The 18,302-nt window shown below is 38.9% G+C and overlaps 15 non-coding genes across 15 annotated transcripts; all 15 read left to right on the top strand.

Moving 5' to 3' along the window:
* The first annotated feature begins 8,612 nt into the window (after nt 1–8,612).
* Nucleotides 8,613–8,685, top strand: trnav-aac (transfer RNA valine (anticodon AAC)). The gene has a single exon. It is a non-coding gene; the product is annotated as a tRNA-Val (tRNA).
* A 141-nt stretch (nt 8,686–8,826) lies between these two features.
* On the top strand, nt 8,827–8,899 carry trnav-cac (transfer RNA valine (anticodon CAC)). Its single transcript has one exon. It is a non-coding gene; the product is annotated as a tRNA-Val (tRNA).
* Nucleotides 8,900–9,248: 349 nt separating this feature from the next.
* Nucleotides 9,249–9,321, top strand: trnav-uac (transfer RNA valine (anticodon UAC)). The gene has a single exon. It is a non-coding gene; the product is annotated as a tRNA-Val (tRNA).
* A 5,817-nt stretch (nt 9,322–15,138) lies between these two features.
* Nucleotides 15,139–15,211, top strand: trnav-aac (transfer RNA valine (anticodon AAC)). Its single transcript has one exon. It is a non-coding gene; the product is annotated as a tRNA-Val (tRNA).
* A 141-nt stretch (nt 15,212–15,352) lies between these two features.
* trnav-uac (transfer RNA valine (anticodon UAC)) lies at nt 15,353–15,425 on the top strand. Its single transcript has one exon. It is a non-coding gene; the product is annotated as a tRNA-Val (tRNA).
* Nucleotides 15,426–15,779: 354 nt separating this feature from the next.
* On the top strand, nt 15,780–15,852 carry trnav-aac (transfer RNA valine (anticodon AAC)). Its single transcript has one exon. It is a non-coding gene; the product is annotated as a tRNA-Val (tRNA).
* Nucleotides 15,853–15,993: 141 nt separating this feature from the next.
* Nucleotides 15,994–16,066, top strand: trnav-cac (transfer RNA valine (anticodon CAC)). Its single transcript has one exon. It is a non-coding gene; the product is annotated as a tRNA-Val (tRNA).
* Nucleotides 16,067–16,202: 136 nt separating this feature from the next.
* Nucleotides 16,203–16,275, top strand: trnav-cac (transfer RNA valine (anticodon CAC)). Its single transcript has one exon. It is a non-coding gene; the product is annotated as a tRNA-Val (tRNA).
* Nucleotides 16,276–16,623: 348 nt separating this feature from the next.
* On the top strand, nt 16,624–16,696 carry trnav-uac (transfer RNA valine (anticodon UAC)). The gene has a single exon. It is a non-coding gene; the product is annotated as a tRNA-Val (tRNA).
* A 141-nt stretch (nt 16,697–16,837) lies between these two features.
* trnav-aac (transfer RNA valine (anticodon AAC)) lies at nt 16,838–16,909 on the top strand. The gene has a single exon. It is a non-coding gene; the product is annotated as a tRNA-Val (tRNA).
* Nucleotides 16,910–17,050: 141 nt separating this feature from the next.
* On the top strand, nt 17,051–17,123 carry trnav-uac (transfer RNA valine (anticodon UAC)). Its single transcript has one exon. It is a non-coding gene; the product is annotated as a tRNA-Val (tRNA).
* A 139-nt stretch (nt 17,124–17,262) lies between these two features.
* Nucleotides 17,263–17,335, top strand: trnav-aac (transfer RNA valine (anticodon AAC)). Its single transcript has one exon. It is a non-coding gene; the product is annotated as a tRNA-Val (tRNA).
* Nucleotides 17,336–17,690: 355 nt separating this feature from the next.
* trnav-aac (transfer RNA valine (anticodon AAC)) lies at nt 17,691–17,763 on the top strand. The gene has a single exon. It is a non-coding gene; the product is annotated as a tRNA-Val (tRNA).
* Nucleotides 17,764–17,904: 141 nt separating this feature from the next.
* Nucleotides 17,905–17,977, top strand: trnav-cac (transfer RNA valine (anticodon CAC)). Its single transcript has one exon. It is a non-coding gene; the product is annotated as a tRNA-Val (tRNA).
* Nucleotides 17,978–18,112: 135 nt separating this feature from the next.
* trnav-uac (transfer RNA valine (anticodon UAC)) lies at nt 18,113–18,185 on the top strand. The gene has a single exon. It is a non-coding gene; the product is annotated as a tRNA-Val (tRNA).
* The last annotated feature ends 117 nt before the right edge of the window (nt 18,186–18,302 follow it).

Below are 18,302 nucleotides of genomic sequence, written 5' to 3'. Positions count from 1 at the left end.
GCACACATTCATAATGATTACAGTCGCATCCCTAAATGGTAACAGTTTGAGAAACATGAGCAAATTTGAGCAGGTATTAGTGTCTGTTAAGGCAGACATGTTGTGTTTTCAAGAGACCAATTGGACAGACTCCAAAATGCAGGAGATTAAGAGTAAATGGTCAGATTAAATTTTTTGTAGTCATGGAGGGGATAAAACATGTGGTGTGGCTATTTTGATAAAAAATGATGTGGTGCAAAATGTAAAAGAAATATATGCTGACAATGATGGCAGACTTATTGTAATTGAATTTGAAGTTCAAAATGTAGTTTTTCGTTTAATTAATGTTTATGCTTCAAACATTGAATCTGAAAGGAGAGAAATGTTTCACAAATTAAAAACACTGTGCTCAGAAAACTGTATACTGATAGGAGATTTTAATGTGAGGTGTAGTAGAATGGATGCCTCTAGTTGTGCTAAATTCAGATATGACTCTTCTAGAAATGCATTATGGAAACTTATGAATGAGGAGAATCTAGTAGATATATGGAGGGCTGAAAATCCAAACAGAAGAGTATTCTCTAGAAGGCAGGTGGTTCTAAAGGAATTAAAACAAAGCAGAATTGATTTATGTCTAGCAAAACAAGAATTGGTGCAGAATGTTAAGAAGGTGTCATATACCTTTACAGCATATAGTGATCATGCAGTAATGTCATTTCAAATGGGTTTTGGTGTGGAGAGGAGAGGGGGAGGTGTCTGGTGTTTAAATGCCAGTCTGTTAAAGGAGGAAGGATATAGAAATGAAATTGTTGAATGTATTAATGATGAAATGTCTAATGTACTGTTAAAAGAGAATGTGTGTTTATGGTGGGAGGAAGTGAAAGTAAAAGTAAAAAATAGGAGTATTAGGTACGCAAAAAATCATAACCGTTTAGATAAGCAGAAAGAAATAATGCTTAGGAATAGGATGTTGCATGAACTTGAAAAGGCTGATACGGATCCAGACTATGATGTTGTGAATTATTTGAAAATCCATGCAGAGCTGGGTCGTTATGAAAAAAATAAATGTTTGGGTGCTATTGTTAGGAGCAGGGCACAGTACGCTTTGGAGGGAGAGAAATGTACATCCTTTTTTTGGGTCTGGAAAAAGAAAACAAACTAAGAGTTACATTGTAGAGTTGGAAGATGAAAGAGGTGTAAAGGTAAACGATTTTGTTGGGATCTTAGAGACAGTTCAAACCTTTTACAGAAATCTTTACAAAAAGAATGATGTAGATAAAGTGTGTGTTGTAAAAGTGTTGGATACAATTAGTGCCAAAGTATCGCAGGCAGATAGAATGATGTGTGATGAAGAGATTTCGATTATGGAAATTAAGGAAGCAATTGTTAGCACGCAAGGTAATAAAAGTCCGGGTTTGGATGGTTTAACAAATGAGTTCTATAAAGTCTTTGTAGATATTTTGTCACCCATTTTAGTGAGGGTGTTTCATTATATGGAAGAGAATAAGGAAATCCCTGAGTCTATGTCAACTGGAATGTTAACGATCTTATTCAAAAATAGGGGCAGTAGATTAAAGTTAGAAAATTATAGGCCTATTAGCCTTCTAAATTCGGATTATAAGATACTGACTAAAGTGTTAGCGAATAGGATGAAAAAGGTGATTGGGAGTATTATTGAATCAACACAAGCCTACGGCATACCTGGAAGAGATATTGCAGATGTAATTTGTACAATTAGGGATGTTGTTAATCAAATGATAAATGAAGGTGGTATAGTTTTAAATCAAATCAAATCAAATTTATTTTTATATAGCCCTTCGTACATCAGCTGATATTCTCAAAGTGCTGTACATAAACCCAGCCTAAAACCCCAAACAGCAAGCAAAGCATGTGAAAGAAGCACGGTGGCTAGGAAAAACTCCCTAGGAAAAACTCCCTAGAAAGGCCAAAAACCTAGGAAGAAACCTAGAGAGGAACCAGGCTATGAGGGGTGGCCAGTCCTCTTCTGGCTGTGCAGGGTGGATATTATAACAGAACATGGTCAAAATGTTAAAATGTTATCATAAATGACCAGCATGGTCAAATAATAATAATCATAGTAGTTGTCGAGGGTGCAACAAGCACGTCCGGTGAACAGGTCAGGGTTCCATAGCCGCAGGCAGAACAGTTGAAACTGGAGCAGCAGCACGGCCAGGTGGACTGGGGACAGCAAGGAGTCATCATACCAGGTAGTCCTGAGGCATGGTCCTAGGGCTCAGGTCCTCCGAGAGAAAGACAGAAAGAGAGAAAGAGAGAATTAGAGAGAGCATATTTAAATACACACAGGACACCGGATAAGACAAGAGAAATACTCCAGATGTAAACGACTGACCCTAGCCCCCGACACATAAACTACTGCAGCATAAATACTGGAGGCTGAGACAGGAGGGATCAGAAGACACTGTGGCCCCATCCGATGATACCCCGGACAGGGCCAAACAGGCAGGATATAACCCCACCCACTTTGCCAAAGCACAGCCCCCACACCACTAGAGGGATGTCTCCAACCACCAACTTACCGTCCTAAGACAAGGCCGAGTATAGCCCACAACGATCTCCGCCATGGCACAACCCAAGGGGGGGGGCGCCAACCCAGACAGGAAGACCACGTCAGTGACTCAACCCACTCAAGTGACGCACCCCTCCCATGGACGGCATGGAAGAACACCAGTAGGCCAGTGACTCAGCCTCTGTAAAAGGGTTAGAGGCAGAGAATCCCAGTGGAAAGAGGGGAACCGGCAAGGCAGAGACAGCAAGGGCGGTTCGTTGCTCCAGCCTTTCCGTTCACCTTCACACTCCTGGGCCAGACTATACTTAATCATAGGACCTACTGAAGAGATAAGTCTTCAGTAAAGACTTAAAGGTTGAGACTGAGTCTGCGTCTCTCACATTGGTAGGCAGACCATTCCATAAAAATGGAGCTCTATAGGAGAAAGCCCTACCTCCAGCCGTTTGCTTAGAAATTCTAGGGACAATTAGGAGGCCTGCGTCTTGTGACCGTAGCGTACGTGTAGGTATGTACGGCAGGACCAAATCGGAAAGATAGGTAGGAGCAAGCCCATGTAATGCTTTGTAGGTTAGCAGTAAAACCTTGAAATCAGCCCTTGCCTTAACAGGAAGCCAGTGTAGGGAGGCTAACACTGGAGTAATATGATCAAATTTTTTGGTTCTAGTCAGGATTCTAGCAGCCGTATTTAGCACTAACTGAAGTTTATTTAGTGCTTTATCCGGGTAGCCGGAAAGTAGAGCATTGCAGTAGTCCAGCCTAGAAGTAACAAAAGCATGGATTAATTTTTCTGCGTCATTTTTGGACAGAAAATTTCTGATTTTTGCAATGTTACGTAGATGGAAAAAAGCTGTCCTTGAAACAGTCTTGATATGTTCTTCAAAAGAGAGATCAGGGTCCAGAGTAACGCCGAGGTCCTTCACAGTTTTATTTGAGACGACTGTACAACCATCCAGATTAATTGTCAGATTCAACAGAAGATCTCTTTGTTTCTTGGGACCTAGAACAAGCATCTCTGTTTTGTCCGAGTTTAAAAGTAGAAAGTTTGCAGCCATCCACTTCTTTATGTCTGAAACACAGGCTTCTAGCGAGGGCAATTTTGGGGCTTCACCATGTTTCATTGAAATGTACAGCTGTGTGTCGTCCGCATAGCAGTGAAATTTAACATTATGTTTTCGAATGACATCCCCAAGAGGTAAAATATATAGTGAAAACAATAGTGGTCCTAAAACGGAACCTTGAGGAACACCGAAATTTACAATTGATTTGTCAGAGGACAAACCATTCACAGAGACAAACTGATATCTTTCCGACAGATAAGATCTAAACCAGGCCAGAACTTGTCCATGTAGACCAATTTGGGTTTCCAATCTCTCCAAAAGAATGTGGTGATCGATGGTATCAAAAGCGGCACTAAGATCTAGGAGCACGAGGACAGATGCAGAGCCTCGGTCTGACGTCATTAAAAGGTCATTTACCACCTTCACAAGTGCAGTCTCAGTGCTATGATGGGGTCTAAAACCAGACTGAAGCGTTTCGTATACATTGTTTGTCTTCAGGAAGGCAGTCAGTTGCTGTGCAACAGCTTTTTCAAAAATTTTGGAGAGGAATGGAAGATTCGATATAGGCCGATAGTTTTTTATAATTTCTGGATCAAGATTCGGCTTTTTCAAGAGAGGCTTTATTACTGCCACTTTTAGTGAGCTTGGTACACATCCGGTGGATAGAGAGCCGTTTATTATGTTCAACATAGGAGGGCCAAGCACAGGAAGCAGCTCTTTCAGTAGTTTAGTTGGAATAGGGTCCAGTATGCAGCTTGAGGGTTTGGAGGCCATGATTATTTTCATCATTGCGTCAAGAGATATAGTACTAAAACACTTTAGTATCTCCCTTGATCCTAGGTCCTGGCAGAGTTGTGCAGACTCAGGACAATGGAGCTTTGGAGGAATACCCAGATTTAAAGAGGAGTCTGTAATTTGCTTTCTAATGATCATGATCTTTTCCTCAAAGAAGTTCATAAATTTATTACTGCTGAAGTGAAAGCCATCCTCCATTTGCGAAGGCTGCTTTTTAGTTAGCTTTGCGACAGTATCAAAAAGAAATTTCGGATTGTTCTTATTTTCCTCAATTAAGTTGGAAAAATAGGATGATCGAGCAGCAGTAAGGGCTCTTCGATACTGCACGGTACTGTCTTTCCAAGCTAGTCGGAAGACTTCCAGTTTGGTGTGGCGCCATTTCCGTTCCAATTTTCTGGAAGCTTGCGTCAGAGCTCGTGTATTTTCTGTATACCAGGGAGCTAGTTTCTTATGACAGATGTTTTTAGTTTTTAGGGGTGCAACTGCATCTAGGGTATTGCGCAAGGTTAAATTGAGTTCCTCGGTTAGGTGGTTAACTGATTTTTGTCCTCTGACGTCCTTGGGTAGGCAGAGGCAGTCTGGAAGGGCATCAAGGAATCTTTGGGTTGTCTGAGAATTTATAGCACGACTTTTAATGCTCCTTGGTTGGGGTCTGAGCAGATTATTTGTTGCAATTGCAAACGTAATAAAATGGTGGTCCGATAGTCCAGGATTATGAGGAAAAACATTTAGATCCACATTTATTCCATGGGACAAAACTAGGTCCAGAGTATGACTGTGGCAGTGAGTAGGTCCAGAGACATGTTGGACAAAACCCACTGAGTCGATGATGGCTCCGAAAGCCTTTTGGAGTGGGTCTGTGGACTTTTCCATGTGAATGTTAAAGTCACCAAAAATTAGAATATTATCTGCTATGACTACAAGATCCGATAGGAATTCAGGGAACTCAGTGAGGAACACTGCATATGGCCCAGGAGGCCTATAAACAGTAGCTATAAAAAGTGAGTGAGTAGGCTGCATAGATTTCATGACTAGAAGCTCAAAAGACGAAAACGTCATTGTTGTTTTTTTTTTGTAAATTGAAATTTGCTATCGTAAATGTTAGCAACACCTCCGCCTTTGCCGGATGCACGGGGGTATGGTCACTAATGTAACCAGGGGGTGAGGCCTTATTTAACACAGTAAATTCATCAGGCTTAAGCCATGTTTCAGTCAGGCCAATCACATCAAGATTATTATCAGTGATTAGTTCATTGACTATAACTGCCTTGGAAGTGAGGGATCTAACATTAAGTAACCCAATTTTGAGATGTGAGGTATCACAATCTCTTTCAATAATGGCAGGAATGGAGGAGGTCTTTATACTAGTGAGATTGCTAAAGCGAACACCGCCATTTTTAATTTTGCCCAACCTAGATCGAGGCACAGACACGGTCTCAATGGGGAAAGCTGAGCTGACTACGCTGACTGTGCTAGTGGCAGACTCCACTAAGCTGGCAGGCTGGCTAACAGCCTGCTGCCTGGCCTGCACCCTATTTCATTGTGGAGCTAGAGGAGTTAGAGCCCTGTCTATGTTCGTAGATAAGATGAGAGCACCCCTCCAGCTAAGTTTGGACTTTAACAAAGCTTTCGATAGAGTGGAGCACATCTTTTTATTACAGACTTTGGAGAGGTTTGGGTTTGGGCCAAAGTTTGTATCTTGGATCAACCTGTTGTATAGTGGGGCTAAAAGTTGTGTTAAATGTAACGGAGTGTTAACAGATACTTTCCCTGTGGAGAGGTCAGTAAGGCAGGGCTGTCCTTTGTCAGCTCTGCTGTACAGTGTTTCTACAGAACCGTTAGCTACATTGATAAATAGTAATAAAGAAGTAAGGGGTGTTGGAATCCCAGGTGGTGGTGTCAGTGTTGTACATCAGTACGCTGATGACACTACTTGTACTGTGAAGGATATAGAAAGTATTGGAAGCATTATGGGGATCATAGATATATATGGCAAGGCATCGGGTGCTAAAGTTAATATAGAGAAGACTGAAATAATGTTTGTTGGGGATATCAATGTAAACGGGTGTGAGATTCCATTCAAGAGCGCAAAGGATTTTATTAAAGTGCTGGGAGTAAACATTGGTGTAAAGGAGAAAGAGGCAAAAGATATAACTTGGACTGGGATCCTTAATAAAGTCAAGCTAACGTTGAATTTCTGGAAAAATAGAAAACTAAAGTTACAAGGGAAAGTAATTGTTGCAAATGCTTTGGTATTATCCAAATTTGTGTATGTTTTGGGAGTCCTGGACATGCCGGAGTGGGTCCTAAATGAATTGAATAATGTGGTGTCAAATTTTATATGGGATGGTAAAGGAGTGAGAATATCTCAGAAAACATTGATTGCTGACTATGTGGATGGAGGTTTAAAACTTGTAGATTTAGATGTCAAAAGAAAAGCTATTAGGATAAAAACAGTAAAGAAATATTTGTATGACAGTGAAGATTATGGCTGGAAACACTTCTTTAGAGTCTACTTAGAGGAGAGTGGTGGTTGTGAGGATAATGGTTTATTGATGGGGCTTAAAAGGGCAATGTTTGAAAAGGTACCAGATTTTTATAAAGAGGTGCTAAATGCATGGGCAGAGTTGTTGCCTAATGTATATTATGAATGTGGACATATTGACCTGATTATGAATCAACCTATATTTCTGAATGAGAAAATCAAGAACAAAGAAAAAGTTTTGTATAATAAAGTATTTATGAGTGCAGGTCTACGGCAAATAAAAGATTATACTTATGAGGTAATTCCAGGGTTTTTACCTGGGGAAGCTATTTTTGACATAATCAATGAATGGGATGAAGAGGTGGGAAGGGGAACAGTGAATAATATGTATGACAAGATAAAGAATAGTATACCAAGAGCATGGGTTGATTTAATAAATAGTGAAGTTGAAAGAGAAGATTTATTTGTATTTCCTAATTTGTTCATTGGTAGCAGTAAGAAGAAAGTACATTTATCTAGTATACCAGTGAAAAGATTGTATAGAATAATGGTAGGAAAAGTGTGTAGAAGGCCGGCTGCTGAGAAATTTTGGAAAGTAGTTTTTCCGGAATTGGATGAAAAAAGATATGGGGAAATTTAAATGTAAAATATAATAGTAAGGAGTGTGAAAATAATGATTTCAAACTAAGACATAATAGAATATTTACAAAGGTGGTGCTAAAGAAAATTAATTGTGAGATAGAAAGGGAATGCGACGTATGTGGACGTTTCCCGGAAACTCTTATGCATTTGTTTATAGAATGTGAGGATTTAAAATATTTTTTTGTAAAGTTAAGGAAATGTTATGTAGAAACTGGGGGGAGATTTCGTGAAAAAGTATGCGTGGGAGGAACTTTTGTTATTTGGAGTGTCTGGTAAATGTGAGGGTGCTAATGTGTGTTTGTTGAATATGGTTTTGAGTTTTGTGAGGTATGCTATTTTTTGTAGGAGGAATTATGTTTCTTTTGACAGAAAGAGGGTTCAGGTGTGGAGTATCTTTATAGCACTGTTCAGTAAACACATAGATATGTTGTTTAATTATGGGATGGAACATTTTGATGAGTCTTTTGTTGAAGGGAGTGGGTTAATTTCACGAGAGGAGAGTGGAGGTATCACTTATAATTTTTGAAAGCACTGTTTTGATATTTTCTTTGTTGATAATTTGATAGGGGGTGAATTGTTCACCTGCCTCTTTAGTCTAGTGTCTTCTGTATTGTTCTCTGTGGATTGTACTGTAAACAGTAGATTGTACTGTAAATATTGTAAACAAACATTTTTGATAATTAAAAAAAAAAAAAAAATAAAAAATCACGTTCGCTTTACACGCGAAAGGTCCCCGGTTCGAAACCGGGCGGAAACAACGCTCTTTGACATCTTCTGTAGTACATAGTTGTAAAGAGAATATTTTCATAAATTCCTAATTTTGGAAATTTCAACACGTGCCATGAATATCTTTAAAATTGGGTTTACTCCTTGCAGAAAAATCTAGCAGCAGTTTCTGTAGTGTAGTGGTTATCACGTTCGCTTTACACGTGAAAGGTCCTCAGTTTGAAACCGGGAGGAAACACTGCTCTTTGACATGTGCAGTAGGTACTGTACTATTAACAGAGAATAGTTATTTTCATAAATGCCTAATTTTGGAAATTTGAACACGTGCCATGAATATCTGTAAAATTCGGTTTACTCCTTGCAGATAATTGTTGAAGCAGTTTCTGTAGTGTAGCGGTTATCACGTTTGCTTAACACGCGAAAGGTCCTCGGTTCGAAACCGGGCGGAAACAGAGCTCTTTGACAAGTGCTGTAGGTACTGTACTTTCAACAAAGAATTGTTATTTTCATGAATTCTGTATTTTGGAAATTCGAATACGTGCCATGAATATCTGTAAAATTCGATTTACTCCTCGCAGCTAAATGTAGCAGCAGTTTCTGTGGTGTAGTGGTTATCACGTTTTCTTCACACGCGAAAGGTCCCTGGTTCGAAACCGGGCGGAAACAACGCTCATTGACACATTCTAGAAGTACCATAGTGTTAACAGAAAATTTCATTAATTCTCTTATTTTGGAAATTCGAATACGTGCCATGAATATTTTTAAAATTCGGTTTACTCCTTGCAGAAAATTCAAGCAGCAGTTTCTGTGGTGTAGTGGTTATCACGTTCGCTTTACACGTGAAAGGTCCTCAGTTTGAAACCGGGAGGAAACAGTGCTCTTTGACACGTGCAGTAGGTACTGTACTATTAACACAGAATAGTTATTTTCATAAATGCCTAATTTTGGAAATTTGAACACGTGCCATGAATATCTGTAAAATTCGGTTTACTCCTTGCAGGTAATTGTTGCAGCAGTTTCTGTAGTGTAGTTGTTATCACGTTCGCTTTACACGCGAAAGATCCTCGGTTCGAAACCGGGCGGAAACAGTGCTCTTTGACACGTGCAGTAGGTACTGTACTTTCAACAGAGAATAGTTATTTTCATAAATTCTGTATTTTGGAAATTCGAATACGTGCCATGAATATTTTTAAAATTCGGTTTACTCCTTGCAGATAATTGTAGCAGTAGTTTCTGTGGTGTAGTGGTTATCACGTTTGCTTCACACGCCCCTTTTTGGAGTTTCAGGAAGTGGAAGAGAAGCAGGTGTCTGAGTGCTTGAGAGAGAATATCGTTTTTTTGGAGGTCTAGTTGACTTATAAGTTTGAAAGTTTGTGAGTGACTGTAGTGAAGTTTCTGTGAAACGTTTTTGCTATTGTCCCCCATCAGCGTGAGCTGTTTGGGGGATATTGCTTAAAATAACCGGACGGACAACATGGCTTCGACATCAAGAATACAAACGACGACGAGAAAGGACAACAGTGAAATCAGAATGTTAAACGAAGAACTGAAAAAAGAACATATGAGAAGGAACTGACGGTGAACGTGGAAATAAGTGGAGAAGGGAAAATAACAACGATGGAATTGCTGAGAGGAATAAAGGAAGTTTGCGGAACAATACTGGGATGTCGAATGAAAGACGGGAATAAGTATGAAGTAACAATGTCTCATGTAAATGGAAAAGAAAGACTAATAGACGGGCTAAAGATAAAGAACTGTCAAATCATGGCTAAAGAACTAGGGAACGATGAGCTGGTGGTGTCCTTTTTGAACTTGCCCGCATACATTACGGATGAGGAGATAGAAGAGAAACTAAAAGGCTGGAAGGTGAAGGCGACCACGCCAATCAAGAGGAAGATGTGGCCAGGAATGGACATTGTAGATGGGACAAGATTTTGCAAGGTAAAGTTTACAGACAATGTGCAATCCTTGCCATATTCTACAAAATTTAACACTGTCGAGGGATTTGAATATTTTCGTGTAATCCACGACAATCAAGTGAAGGTATGTAGATTATGTATTCAGCCGGGGCACATACTTAAGGAATGTCCGGAATTCACATGCCACAAATGTAGTGAACAAGGGCATTATGCCAGAGAATGTCGGAACATAGGAAATGTGTGCAAAATGTGTGACAGACCTAAAGTTAGATGTAGCTGTAATAAGGGAGAAAATCACTTACTTTTGCAAACAATGGACCTCACGTCTGAGGAAGAGGGGAGTGTGCCTATGGAGAGGGAGGATGAGAGTGACATGGAGAGTGTGACTCCAGAGACAGTGGCAGATAAGCTTGAAGAGCCTGTAATGTCTCCTGGCAAAGCACGAGACGCCGTTTTAGTCTCTGCTGCTGACAAGGTGGAACAGCAGCACATGATGGGTGAAAGACATACACAGGTAGAGATGGTGCAAGGTGCTTCTCAGGTGCCTGAGCCAGCTTTAAGCCTGTGTAAAAATTACACCAAAGAGTGGGCTGGGTCCACTGAAGTCACGGGCACTGTTAAAGCGCACTTTTCAAAAGGCTTCCCCGCCGATCCCCCAAAAATCCAAATAAAGAGACGGATGATGAAATAGATAGTGAGGATCTTCAGTTGTTTGTAAAAAATAAGAGGTCATTGTCGAAAACCAGGGAGATGATGGGTTTTGGAAAAAAGAAAAAGTAGGATTTTTAAGGACTTGTTTGGCTCTGATTATACTTCTGCACACATTCATAATGATTACAGTCGCATCCCTAAATGGTAACAGTTTGAGAAACATGAGCAAATTTGAGCAGGTATTAGTGTCTGTTAAGGCAGACATGTTGTGTTTTCAAGAGACCAATTGGACAGACTCCAAAATGCAGGAGATTAAGAGTAAATGGTCAGATTTAATTTTTGTAGTCATGGAGGGGATAAAACATGTGGTGTGGCTATTTTGATAAAAAATGATGTGGTGCAAAATGTAAAAGAAATATATGCTGACAATGATGGCAGACTTATTGTAATTGAATTTGAAGTTCAAAATGTAGTTTTTCGTTTAATTAATGTTTATGCTTCAAACATTGAATCTGAAAGGAGAGAAATGTTTCACAAATTAAAAACACTGTGCTCAGAAAACTGTATACTGATAGGAGATTTTAATGTGAGGTGTAGTAGAATGGATGCCTCTAGTTGTGCTAAATTCAGATATGACTCTTCTAGAAATGCATTATGGAAACTTATGAATGAGGAGAATCTAGTAGATATATGGAGGGCTGAAAATCCAAACAGAAGAGTATTCTCTAGAAGGCAGGTGGTTCTAAAGGAATTAAAACAAAGCAGAATTGATTTATGTCTAGCAAAACAAGAATTGGTGCAGAATGTTAAGAAGGTGTCATATACCTTTACAGCATATAGTGATCATGCAGTAATGTCATTTCAAATGGGTTTTGGTGTGGAGAGGAGAGGGGAGGTGTCTGGTGTTTAAATGCCAGTCTGTTAAAGGAGGAAGGATATAGAAATGAAATTGTTGAATGTATTAATGATGAAATGTCTAATGTACTGTTAAAAGAGAATGTGTGTTTATGGTGGGAGGAAGTGAAAGTAAAAGTAAAAAATAGGAGTATTAGGTACGCAAAAAATCATAACCGTTTAGATAAGCAGAAAGAAATAATGCTTAGGAATAGGATGTTGCATGAACTTGAAAAGGCTGATACGGATCCAGACTATGATGTTGTGAATTATTTGAAAATCCATGCAGAGCTGGGTCGTTATGAAAAAATAAATGTTTGGGTGCTATTGTTAGGAGCAGGGCACAGTACGCTTTGGAGGGAGAGAAATGTACATCCTTTTTTTGGGTCTGGAAAAAGAAAACAAACTAAGAGTTACATTGTAGAGTTGGAAGATGAAAGAGGTGTAAAGGTAAACGATTTTGTTGGGATCTTAGAGACAGTTGAAACCTTTTACAGAAATCTTTACAAAAAGAATGATGTAGATAAAGTGTGTGTTGTAAAAGTGTTGGATACAATTAGTGCCAAAGTATCGCAGGCAGATAGAATGATGTGTGATGAAGAGATTTCGATTATGGAAATCAAGGAAGCAATTGTTAGCACGCAAGGTAATAAAAGTCCGGGTTTGGATGGTTTAACAAATGAGTTCTATAAAGTCTTTGTAGATATTTTGGCACCCATTTTAGTGAGGGTGTTTCATTATATGGAAGAGAATAAGGAAATCCCTGAGTCTATGTCAACTGGAATGTTAACGATCTTATTCAAAAATAGGGGCAGTAGATTAAAGTTAGAAAATTATAGGCCTATTAGCCTTCTAAATTCGGATTATAAGATACTGACTAAAGTGTTAGCGAATAGGATGAAAAAGGTGATTGGGAGTATTATTGAATCAACACAAGCCTACGGCATACCTGGAAGAGATATTGCAGATGTCATTTGTACAATTAGGGATGTTGTTAATCAAATGAAAAATGAAGGTGGTATAGTTTTAAGTTTGGACTTTAACAAAGCTTTCGATAGAGTGGAGCACAGCTTTTTATTACAGACTTTGGAGAGGTTTGGGTTTGGGCCAAAGTTTGTATCTTGGATCAACCTGTTGTATAGTGGGGCTAAAAGTTGTGTTAAATGTAACGGAGTGTTAACAGATACTTTCCCTGTGGAGAGGTCAGTAAGGCAGGGCTGTCCTTTGTCAGCTCTGCTGTACAGTGTTTCTACAGAACCGTTAGCTACATTGATAAATAGTAATAAAGAAGTAAGGGGTGTTGGAATCCCAGGTGGTGGTGTCAGTGTTGTACATCAGTACGCTGATGACACTACTTGTACTGTGAAGGATATAGAAAGTATTGGAAGCATTATGGGGATCATAGATATATATGGCAAGGCATCGGGTGCTAAAGTTAATATAGAGAAGACTGAAATAATGTTTGTTGGGGATATCAATGTAAACGGGTGTGAGATTCCATTCAAGAGCGCAAAGGATTTTATTAAAGTGCTGGGAGTAAACATTGGTGTAAAGGAGAAAGAGGCAAAAGATATAACTTGGACTGGGATCCTTAATAAAGTCAAGCTAACGTTGAATTTCTGGAAAAATAGAAAACTAAAGTTACAAGGGAAAGTAATTGTTGCAAATGCTTTGGTATTATCCAAATTTGTGTATGTTTTGGGAGTCCTGGACATGCCGGAGTGGGTCCTAAATGAATTGAATAATGTGGTGTCAAATTTTATATGGGATGGTAAAGGAGTGAGAATATCTCAGAAAACATTGATTGCTGACTATGTGGATGGAGGTTTAAAACTTGTAGATTTAGATGTCAAAAGAAAAGCTATTAGGATAAAAACAGTAAAGAAATATTTGTATGACAGTGAAGATTATGGCTGGAAACACTTCTTTAGAGTCTACTTAGAGGAGAGTGGTGGTTGTGAGGATAATGGTTTATTGATGGGGCTTAAAAGGGCAATGTTTGAAAAGGTACCAGATTTTTATAAAGAGGTGCTAAATGCATGGGCAGAGTTGTTGCCTAATGTATATTATGAATGTGGACATATTGACCTGATTATGAATCAACCTATATTTCTGAATGAGAAAATCAAGAACAAAGAAAAAGTTTTGTATAATAAAGCATTTATGAGTGCAGGTCTACGGCAAATAAAAGATTATACATATGAGGTAATTCCAGGGTTTTTACCTGGGGAAGCTATTTTTGACATAATCAATGAATGGGATGAAGAGGTGGGAAGGGGAACAGTGAATAATATGTATGACAAGATAAAGAATAGTATACCAAGAGCATGGGTTGATTTAATAAATAGTGAAGTTGAAAGAGAAGATTTATTTGTATTTCCTAATTTGTTCATTGGTAGCAGTAAGAAGAAAGTACATTTATCTAGTATACCAGTGAAAAGATTGTATAGAATAATGGTAGGAAAAGTGTGTAGAAGGCCGGCTGCTGAGAAATTTTGGAAAGTAGTTTTTCCGGAATTGGATGAAAAAAGATATGGGGAAATTTAAATGTAAAATATAATAGTAAGGAGTGTGAAAATAATGATTTCAAACTAAGACATAATAGAATATTTACAAAGGTGGTGCTAAAGAAAATTAATTGTGAGATAGAAAGGGAATGCGACGTATGTGGACGTTTCCCGGAAACTCTTATGCATTTGTTTATAGAATGTGAGGATTTAAAATATTTTTTTTGTAAAGTTAAGGAAATGTTATGTAGAAACTGGGGGGGAGATTTCGTGAAAAAGTATGCGTGGGAGGAACTTTTGTTATTTGGAGTGTCTGGTAAATGTGAGGGTGCTAATGTGTGTTTGTTGAATATGGTTTTGAGTTTTGTGAGGTATGCTATTTTTTGTAGGAGGAATTATGTTTCTTTTGACAGAAAGAGGGTTCAGGTGTGGAGTATCTTTATAGCACTGTTCAGTAAACACATAGATATGTTGTTTAATTATGGGATGGAACATTTTGATGAGTCTTTTGTTGAAGGGAGTGGGTTAATTTCACGAGAGGAGAGTGGAGGTATCACTTATAATTTTTGAAAGCACTGTTTTGATATTTTCTTTGTTGATAATTTGATAGGGGGTGAATTGTTCACCTGCCTCTGTTAGTCTAGTGTCTTCTGTATTGTTCTCTGTGGATTGTACTGTAAACAGTAGATTGTACTGTAAATATTGTAAACAAACATTTTTGATAATAAAAAAAAAAAAAAAAATAAATCACGTTCGCTTACGAAAGGTCCTCGGTTCGAAACCGGGCGGAAACAGTGCTCTTTGACACATTCAGTAGGTACTGTACTATTAACAGAGAATGTTATTTTCATAAATTCCTAATTTTGGAAATTTGAACACGTGCCATGAATATCTGTAAAATTCGGTTTACTCCTTGCAGCATAATGTAGCAGCAGTTTCTGTAGTGTAGTGGTTATCACGTTCGCTTAACACGCGAAAGGTCCTCGGTTCGAAACCGGGCGGAAACAGCGCTCTTTGACACGTGCAGTAGGTACTGTACTTTCAACAGAGAATAGTTATTTTCATAAATTCCTTATTTTGGAAATTCGAACACGTGCCATGAATATCTGTAAAATTCGGTTTACTCCTTGCAGCTAATTGTACCAGCAGTTTCTGTAGTGTAGTGGTTATCACGTTTGCTTTACACGCGAAAGGTCCTCGGTTCGAAACCGGGCGGAAACAGCACTCTTTGACACGTTCTGTAGGTACTGTACTGTTAACAGAGAATATTTTTTCATAAATTCCTAATTTTGGAAATTTGAACACGTGCCATGAATATCTGTAAAATTCGGTTTACTCCTTGCAGCTAAATGTAGCAGCAGTTTCTGTAGTGTAGTGGTTATCACGTTCGCTTTACACGTGAAAGGTCCTCAGTTTGAAACCGGGAGGAAACAGTGCTCTTTGACATGTGCAGTAGGTACTGTACTATTAACAGAGAATAGGTTATTTTCATAAATGCCTAATTTTGGAAATTTGAACACGTGCCATGAATATCTGTAAAATTCGGTTTACTCCTTGCAGATAATTGCTGCAGCAGTTTCTGTAGTGTTGCGGTTATCACGTTCGCTTAACACGCGAAAGGTCCTCGGTTCGAAACCGGGCGGAAACAGAGCTCTTTGACACGTGCAGTAGGTACTGTACTTTCAACAAAGAATTGTTATTTTCATAAATTCTGTATTTTGGAAATTCGAACACGTGCCATGAATATCTGTAAAATTCGGTTTACTCCTCGCAGCTAAATGTAGCAGCAGTTTCTGTAGTGTAGTGGTTATCACGTTTGCTTCACACGCGAAAGGTCCCTGGTTCGAAACCGGGCGGAAACAACGCTCATTGACACATTCAAGTAGTACCATACTGTTAACAAAGAATTTTTCATTAATCTCTTATTTTGGAAATTCGAATACGTGCCATGAATATCTTTAAAATTCGGTTTACTCCTTGCAGCTTATTGTAGCAGTAGTTTCTGTGGTGTAGTGGTTATCACGTTCGCTTCACACGCGAAATGTCCCTGGTTCGAAACCGGGCGGAAACAACGCTCATTGACACATTCTGTAGTACCATAGTGGTAACAGAAAATTTCATGAATTCTTTATTTTGGAAATTCGAATACGTGCCATGAATATCTGTAAAATTCGGTTTACTCCTTGCAGCTAAATGTAGCAGCAGTTTCTGTAGTGTAGTGGTTATCACGTTAGCTTTACACGTGAAAGGTCCTCAGTTTGAAACCGGGAGGAAACAGAGCTCTTTGACACGTGCAGTAGGTACTGTACTTTCAACAAAGAATTGTTATTTTCATAAATTCCGTACTTTTGGAAATTCGAACACGTGCCCTGAATATCTGTAAAATTCGGTTTACTCCTTGCAGGAAAATCAAGCAGCAGTTTCTGTAGTGTAGTGGTTATCGCGTTCGCTTTACACGCGAAAGGTCCTCGGTTCGAAACCGGGTGGAAACAGTGCTCTTTGACACGTGCAGTAGGTACTGTACTTTTAAAAGAGAATAGTTATTTTCATAAATGCCTAATTTTGGAAATTTCAACACGTGCCATGAATATCTGTAAAATTCGGTTTACTCCTTGCAGATAATTGTTGCAGAAGTTTCTGTAGTGTAGTGGTTATCACGTTCGCTTAACACGCGAAAGGTCCTCGGTTCGAAACCGGGGGAAACAGAGCTCTTTGACACGTGCAGTAGGTACTGTACTTTCAACAAAGAATTGTTATTTTCATGAATTCTGTATTTTGGAAATTCGAATACGTGCCCTGAATATCTGTAAAATTCGGTTTACTCCTCGCAGGTAAATGAAGCAGCAGTTTCTGTAGTGTAGTGGTTATCACGTTCGCTTTACACGCGAAAGGTCCTCGGTTCGAAACCGGGCGGAAACAGCGCTCTTTGACACGTGCAGTAGGTACAGTACTTTTAACAGAGAATGTTTTTTCATAAATTCCTAATTTTGGAAATTTGAACACGTGCCATGAATATCTGTAAAATTCGGTTTACTCCTTGCAGATAATTGTTGAAGCAGTTTCTGTAGTGTAGTGGTTATCACGTTCGCTTAACACGCGAAAGGTCCTCGGTTCGAAACCGGGCGGAAACAGAGCTCTTTGACAAGTGCAGTAGGTACTGTACTTTTAACAGAGAATTGTTATTTTCATGAATTCTTTATTTTGGAAATTCGAACACGTGCCATGAATATCTGTAAAATTCGGTTTACTCCTTGCAGATAAATGTAGCAGCAGTTTCTGTAGTGTAGTGGTTATCACGTTCGCTTTACACGTGAAAGGTCCTCAGTTTGAAACCGGGAGGAAACAGTGCTCTTTGACATATGCAGTAGGTACTGTACTATTAACAGAGAATAGTTATTTTCATAAATGCCTAATTTTGGAAATTTGAACACGTGCCATGAATATCTGTAAAATTCGGTTTACTCCTTGCAGATAATTGTTGAAGCATTTTCTGTAGTGTAGCGGTTATCACGTTCGCTTAACACGCGAAAGGTCCTCGGTTCGAAACCGGGCGGAAACAGAACTCTTTGACACGTGCAGTAGGTACTGTACTTTCAACAAAGAATTGTTATTATCATGAATTCTGTATTTTGGAAATTCGAATACGTGCCATGAATATCTGTAAAATTCGGTTTACTCCTCGCAGCTAAATGTAGCAGCAGTTTCTGTAGTGTAGTGGTTATCACGTTTGCTTCACACGCGAAAGGTCCCTGGTTCGAAACCAGGCGGAAACAACGCTCATCGACACATTGTAGAATTACCATAGTGTTAACAGAAGAATTTCATTAATTCTCTATTTTGGAAATTCGAATACGTGCCCTGAATATCTGTAAAATTCGGTTTACTCCTTGCAGAAAAATCAAGCAGCAGTTTCTGTAGTGTAGTGGTTATCACGTTCGCTTTACACGCGAAAGGTCCTCGGTTTGAAACCGGGAGGAAACAGTGCTCTTTGACATGTGCAGTAGGTACTGTACTTTTAACAGAGAATTGTTATTTTCATAAATGCCTAATTTTGGAAATTTGAACACGTGCCATGAATATCTGTAAAATTCGGTTTAC

Source organism: Salmo salar, unplaced genomic scaffold (genome assembly GCF_905237065.1).
Source record: "Salmo salar unplaced genomic scaffold, Ssal_v3.1, whole genome shotgun sequence".
Classification (NCBI taxonomy): domain Eukaryota; kingdom Metazoa; phylum Chordata; class Actinopteri; order Salmoniformes; family Salmonidae; genus Salmo; species Salmo salar.
The sequence above is the reverse complement of the archived record's forward strand: the minus strand, read 5'-3'. Positions and strand labels throughout refer to the sequence as shown.